Source organism: Mus caroli, chromosome 1 (assembly GCF_900094665.2).
Source record: "Mus caroli chromosome 1, CAROLI_EIJ_v1.1, whole genome shotgun sequence".
NCBI classification, from domain to species: Eukaryota; Metazoa; Chordata; class Mammalia; order Rodentia; family Muridae; genus Mus; species Mus caroli.
In genome coordinates, this window is record NC_034570.1 from 43,875,667 (window position 1) to 43,883,244 (window position 7,578).

General features: G+C 41.2%; 1 pseudogene; it reads right to left on the reverse strand.

Annotated features, from left to right (window-relative positions):
• Window positions 1-1,356: 1,356 nt before the first annotated feature.
• On the reverse strand, window positions 1,357-2,086 carry LOC110302638 (annotated as a pseudogene).
• Between the last annotated feature and the right edge of the window lie 5,492 nt (window positions 2,087-7,578).

Here is a 7,578-nt window from a genome sequence, read left to right on the forward strand (position 1 = left end):
CATGAACTCTGGGGTTACAGATTAGTTCATATTGTTGTTCCACCTATAGGATTGCATAGCCCTTCAGCTCTTCCGTACTTTCTCTAGCTCCTATATTGGATTGATGTATTCATCCTTCTTGGTATATTTTTACTTTGATGAGTATGAAGTGTCTTTCCTGATACTTTTGATGACTTTTTACTAAAGGTCAATTTTATCAGATATTCGAATGGCTACTCTAGCTTCGTTCTTGGAATCATTTGCTTGGAAAACTGTTTTCCAGCCCTTTACTCTGAGGTAGTGTATGTCTTTGACATGGACATTTGTTTCATATATGCAATAAAAAGCTGGGTCCTGTAGGTATCCAGTCTGTTAATCTCTGTCTCTGTATTGTGGAATTGAGTATATTGATGTTAAGAGATATTAAGGAATATGATTTTTACTTTCTGTTATTGTTGATGCTATTTGTAGGTTTGTGTGGTTATCTTCTTTTGGGTTTGTTGAAAGAAGATTACTTTTTTGATTTTTCTAGGGTGTAGTTTCCCCCCTTGTGTTGGTATTTTTCATCTATTAACCGTTGCAGGGCTGGATTTGTGGAAAGATACTGTGTAAATTTGATTTTGTGATGGAATATCTTGGTTTCTTCATCTACAGTAATTGAGAGCTTTTCTGTGTGTAGTAGCCTGGGCTGGCATTTATGTTCTATTAGGGTCTGTATGAGATCTTCCTAGGACCTTCTAGCTTTCAAAGTCTCTAGTGAAAAGTCTGGTGTAATTTTGATAGGTCTTCCTTCTTATGTTAATTAACCTTTTCCCCTGACTGCTTCTTTTTGGTTTGCTTTGTACATTTAGTGTTTTGATTATTATGTGAGGGGAGGAATTTCTTTTCTGGTTCAAACTATTTGGAGTTCCGTAGGCTTCTTGTATGTTCATGGCAGATCTTTCATTAGGTTAGGGAAATTTTCTTCTATAGACCCAGAAGACCCAAACTATGTGAGAGTTACACTTTTACCACAAAAATCATCATCAAGATGTCTTATTACTTCATGACTCTATAATACTTGTTTATTTCTACACACATTTTTATTATGGCAAAGGTGAAAATGCCACATTCACAAAAGCAACAACTACAATTTAACCCACAAAAGAACTCGGTACAAAACAGGTTTATTTCAGAAGAGAGAGAGAGAGAGAGAGAGAGAGAGAGAGAGAGAGAGAGAGAGAGAGAGAGCTTTACATGGTTTTTAAAACAGGAGAAAAAGCATAAGAAGCAAAGGAGGAATCCACCATTGCCTACAAAGTCCAGTAGCCAACCCTTGATCTAGGTGTCACAGACCAGGCCTCTGGGTCCCATTCTTGTGCAGATATGCTCAGTTGTTTAGCTGGTGTCCATCCTTTCCCAATAAGCATCCAGCCGGGTGTCCAACTCCTCTGCAGTTAGCAGCAGCAGCTGCTGCTGCTGCTGCTACTGCTGCTTTGAGTTCCTGTTGGTGCCTCTCCCTTATTCCTGGCTGCCTTCAAGTGTCCCTCTCCTGTTGCCTCCACCACAAAAACCTCCAGAGACAGGGTTTCTTGTCATGCCGCCCCTTTTTCTGCTTTGCGCAGGTCTTCTTTGTGTATCAATCTGTGAGGTGACAAGCTGGATATTCATAGGGCAGCCATCCAAAGAGGCACCATTGTACTGTCTCATAGCCTTCAGGGCATCTGCTTTCCTTTCAAAGTGCAGATGTGCTATCCCAAAACTTTTTCCAGAATGATCATAGCGCACAGCAGATTTTTTTCAACGTTCCAAATTCAGCAAAGAGTTGCTGAATATCAGCATCTGACATTCTGAAGTGCAGGTTTGACAGGAGCAGCTTCCCACCAGTATCCATGCGGTTTCCACCCCTGAAGTTGCCAAAGAATAGGTCATGCTGCCACTTGTCTGGAAATTGTTTTGGTCTGCAGTATGGTGCTAGCCTGTTCCTGCCATCATGGGTGATGGCAGGCCTTTACCTCTTAGGCCCAGGGCCTTGATTCACCCAGGAATAAGGTCTGCATTGACATCCTTGGTGGCTCTTGTTCAGCTTAATGATGTCTTCCAAAGACATGTCCATTTTGTCAGCCATGGTGGGCGTGGATTTGGGCCTTGGATCCAGCTAACCTAATTTAAAAACAAAATTTTAATTTATGTTGAAAGTACATCTGCTGTTTCAGCATATTGAATCATTAAACAATAGGGAAGAATTCCTGAGAACTTGATTAGAAAAAACAAGAAATTTGAACTTGATCAATATATACCCACAAAGGTTTGAATTTAACCTGTATAAGTAACTGTAACTTCTAACCGTTTTGCAAATGATAGAGCTAGTTAAATGCCATTCTGGTCTACTCAGAATGATTCCTACCCAAACACAGTTCCTTAATATCACAGTTTAAAAAAAATGCAAATATTGGAAGAAGCAAACCCAGTGAGCTGAGCCCAATCTCTGGGTGCCAGAGTCAGAGGAGAAAATTCACCCATGCAAGTCTTTTGACCTCTACCTGCCTGCTGGACAAACACAATACCAAACACAACAGTAAGAATTTAAATAGAAAACAAATTATACCCAGTTTGTCCAGGTCTACAGAGGGGGATATTGTCACAAACAAAATACAGTAAAATAAAAACAAGTGCTTTTAATCCCAACCCTCAAGAAGCAGAGGCAGGAGGATCTTTCCAACGTCCTTGATAGCCTGGTACACACAGCCAGCTCTAGACTGTCCAGGGCTGTCTAGTAATTCCTGGATTTCAGAAATTAATGACCTTATCTGTATATTTTACCAGAAGAAGATAAAACATGTTAACAAACATAATTAGAATGAAAACCAACACCCAGTTTCAAAAACTGGATTATTACTAAATTGATTAATAAAATCAAATGTATTTAGACTTGAGTGTTATGTTTAAGTCTAGGCAAAGAAATATTACATATCTCTGAAGATATGGGACTCTCTTAGGACACTTTTGGCTCCTAGAGACTCCCTAGTTGGTGTGGTTCACTCACCTCTCTGTCAAGCCTTCTGTCCCAGGGCAGACTGCAGAGGAGAACCCTTTGCTCTCTTGGTAGCTTGCCTCAGCTCTCTCAAGTGTGCTATCCAAGCCTCTCCAAACTCGTTTTATACTCCCTAGATAAGCCTCCTATCTCTAATAATTGAATCATTTTTCACACCACATATACTTACAATCCTTAAAGAAACATAATACTGAAGAAAGCAATGTTTACAACTGTAACAGAAGCCAGAAGAAAAGACTGTGGCTAATTCAGTGTAATACCCTATCCCGAGCTACGGTTCTCGCCGGCAAGAACACACTCGGGACAACTGGAATCTTCTGTGGCAAAAGCTTTATTGCTTCTCCAAGAGGGAAGACCCCAACCCCAGAAAATGGAGTCGCTTATATAGCCCTCAGCCATGGCGTTTCAGCACCTGATATGGCATGTCAGATCCTGATTTGTTGCTCGCCCATCACCCCACTACTATGCCCCGAGATAGGCAGTGACTAGGAGTGTGTTCACTCTCACACCTGTGTACAAGGCTTGTTCACTAGTTAGGCACAGCGGAGGCCAGTGCCATCTTATAATGGCGATTGCTCACGGCTAGCGATTACTCGCGGCACGGCTCTCCACAATACCCAATAATCAGACTAAAAGTTTTATTTTAAAATGACTTCACTGTATCCCTCTTAACATGATTAAATCAGTTGGATTTGTTTTTTGTTTGTTTGTTTGCTTGTTTGTTTTGTTTTGTTTTTATTTGTTTTGTTTTTGAGATATCTGTCCTTGAAATCTCTGTAGAGCTGAGATGGCCTCCAATTGAGAGATCTGCCTACCTCTGCCTCCCAACTGCTTAAATGAACGGTGTTGGCACCTAATGACTCAGTAAACCATTTCTAAACTTCTCTCAGTAGGTCATAAAAACAAAAATAAAGAAAACAAAAATTGAACAAAAATCAAAGCCAATAAATGGTCACAATTTATAGAATCCTATGACTGTAACAGACAGGGTTACTAAGACTATCCTTTTAAGGGGAGTCACACAGACAGACAAGTCGTTTCTTGATGAGAATCTAATCCAGGACTGCACATGTGCCAAGCAAGTGTTCTGCCACTGAGACACACTTGGAGTCCTCTGAGAAGAATGTTAAGAAGGAGAAAAAATGTATGGATAGTATATCGAAAGCAGGAAGGCATTGAGGTACAGGGACTTGGTGTTTAAGACATTAGGCTCAGCCATCAACTTCTTTAGAATGAATCTCTGGGCCCCATTCTGATTCATCTCAACCTCTTTTATGGTGGAGATGATAGAGAACATTTTGTTTTATTTTGTTTTGTTTCCCTTTAAGACCTTGTCACATTATGAAGCCTGGAACTTGATACATAGCCCAGGCTGGCCTCCCTAAGAATCATAGTTGTGTTTGCCTCCCCTACTGAGTCCTCAGATAAAACCCTTGGGCCACTCTGCCTAGCCTAGAGAAATATTTTTGAAAGAAGTATCTTTCTTCTAAATCTTCAAAATGAAAACCATCATCACTATATTAATCAGGGTTTCTAGAGAAGCAGAACTTACAGAATAAATCTCTACATATAGAAACGGGATTTATTTGAATGACTTACAAGTTGTGGTCTGGCTATTCCAATGGTTTTCTATGGATGGAAAATTTGTGAATCCACAATCCACTCAGTCCATAAGGCTGGAGGTCTCAACTGGTCTTCTGTAGAGATGTTGGGATTCCAGGGTAAGAATGGACTTGGTAGCAAGGTAAGAGCAATTAGGAAATGAGCAAACACTTCCTCTTGCATGTCTTTATGTAGGCTTCCAGAAGAAGGTGTGGCCCAGATTAGAGGTGGATCCCCCTTAGGCAATATTCAGATTAAAGGTTTGTGTCTGCCTGCCTGCCTGCCTGCCTGCCTGCCTGCCTGCCTGCCTGCCTGCCTGCTTCAAGATTTAATTAGAGGTGGATCTTCCCATGTCACATTAATCAAATATCCCAAACAGGTGTGCCCTCTCTTTTTAGCTCTTCATTAATTCCAGATGTAATCACATTGACAACCAAGAATAGCTATCATGGTCACTTTATTCCCATAGACATCTGCTTGTTTTCAGAGATGGGGTGAGGGTTTTGTCTGGTCCCAAACTTCTGGGCTAAGAGATTATTAGATTGTCTTAGCCCCCTGAATGTTGTTTATGTGCTCTGTGTTTGAGATGGTCTTTACTGTGTAACCCAGCTGGCCTGCAACTCCTGGTTAGATGAAGTGTACCTGAACCTTTCAGATATTCCCAAGCCTCTGAGAGAGTGGAATTAAAGGTCCGTGTCACCATGTCCACTGTGCAGTCCTCAGAGCAGCTGAGGATATGGGCACATAGCAGTATTTTGACCATGCCAATATTTTTTATCCTTTTTAACATTTTATAATTGAGATCTCTCTCTTTCTCTCTGTCTGTCTGTCTGTCTCTCTGTCTCTCTGTCTCTCTCTGTCTCTCTCTCTCTGTCTCTCTTTTTCCTCCTTACTTCCTTTCCTTTCTTTTTTCATCCTTTCCCTTCTCTCTCTCTCTCTCTCTCTCTCTCTCTCTCTTTCTTTCTTTCTTTCTTTCTGTCTCTCTCTTTCTTCCTTCCTTCATTTCTTCCTTCATTTCTTCCTTCCTTCTTCCCTTCCTTCCTTTCTTCCTTCCTTTCTTTCTTACCCCCCCCCTTTTTTTAATACAGGGTATAAATATGTCATTCTCATTGGCCTCAAACTCACCAAAATCTGTCTGCCTCTTCCTCTTGACTACTAAGAATAAAGGTGGGCACAGGCCCTGTTCCATCTTCCACTTGATCTTGCAGGAGGGCACCAATGTCCCCAGAGGACTCTCCAAGCTGCAGGCACCCTAGCACACCCGGGACTTTGAGATCACTGGTGAGTGGCATGCAACATCATTTCCAAAAAATCCAGAGTGTCTTGTGCTAGCTGCAACAGGGTCAAAGGACAAAGGCAGGCCCTAGCACACTTAGAATCTTGGGACTACTGAGAACAGTCTACGCAGGAGAGCGTGTGGGTGGCAGAAGCAACAGAGCTTCTTGGACAGGGTCACTTCAGGCCTTCATTCTCTGCCAGGAGACAGAGCTGAGACCCAGACCGCTGGACACCTTCCCTGCCAGAGTAGAGTTGGCCTCCTGGGAGTGCTCTGACCCCAGGAATCAGGAGGTGGATCTGAGCTCCAGACTTCTGTGCACCTTCCCTGCAAGAGGAGAGCTTGCCTTCAGAGAGTGTTCTGACCACTGGGATGCAGTAGAGCATTAGTCTACCAGGAGTGCTAACAGAGGCTAAAGAATCATAGGAGGAACAAGCTCAAGCCAGAGACAGCTAGAACATCTAACATCAGAGATTACCAGATGACAAAAGGCAAACAAAAGAATCTTACTAATGGAAACCAAGACCACTGGGCATTATCAGAACCCAGTATGCCCAACACAGTGAGTCCTGGAAACCCCAACACACCCAAAAAGCAAGTTTCGGATCTAAAATTATAACTCATGATTCTAGTAGAGGATTTTAAGAAGGACATTAATAACTCACTTAAAGAAATAAAGGAGAACACTGCTAAACAGGTGGAAGCCCATAAAAAGGAAGCATAAAAAACCCTCAAGGAATTACAGGAAAACACTGCTAAACAGGTAGAAGACCTTAAAGAGGAAACACAAATATCCCTTAAAGAATTACAGGAAAACACAACCAAACGTGTGATGGAATTGAACAAAACCATCCAAGATCTGAAAATGGAGGTAGAAACAATGAAGAAAACCCAAAGCAAGACAACTCTGAAGATAGAAACCCTAGGAAAGAAATAAAAAACCATAGGTGTGAGCATTGGCCACAGAATACAAGAGATGGAAGAGAGAATCTCAGGTGCAGAAGATTCCATGGAGAACATGCACACAACAATCAAAGAAAATGCAAAATTCAAAAAGATCCTAACTCAAAACATCCAGGAAATCAAGGACACAATGAGAAGACCAAACCTATGGATAATAGGGGTAGATGAAATGAAGATTTTTCTAATTAAAGGGCCAGTAAGTATCTTCAACAAAATTATAGAAGAAAACTTTCCTAACGTAAAGAAAGAGATTCCCATGAACATACAAGAAGCCTACAGAACTCCAAATAGATGGGTCCAGAAAAGAAATTTCTCCTGAAACATAATAATCAAAACAACAAATGCACTAAATAAAGACAGAATATTAAGAGCAGTAAGGGAAAAAAGTCAAGTAACATATGAAGGCAGGCCTATTAGGATTACTCCAGACTTCTCACCAGAGACTATGAAAGCCAGAAGTTCCTGGACAGATGTTATACATACCCCAAGAGAACACAAATGGCAGCCCAGGCTGGCAAAACTCTCAATTACTATATACAGAGAAACCAAAGTATTCCATGACAAAACCCAATTCCCACAATATCTTTCCACAAACCCAGCCCATCAGAGGATAATAATGGGAAAATGCCAACACAAGGATAGAAACCATGCCCTAGAAAAAGCAAGAAAGTAATCCTTCAACAAACTAAAAGAAGACAGCCACAAGAACAGAATCCCAACTCTA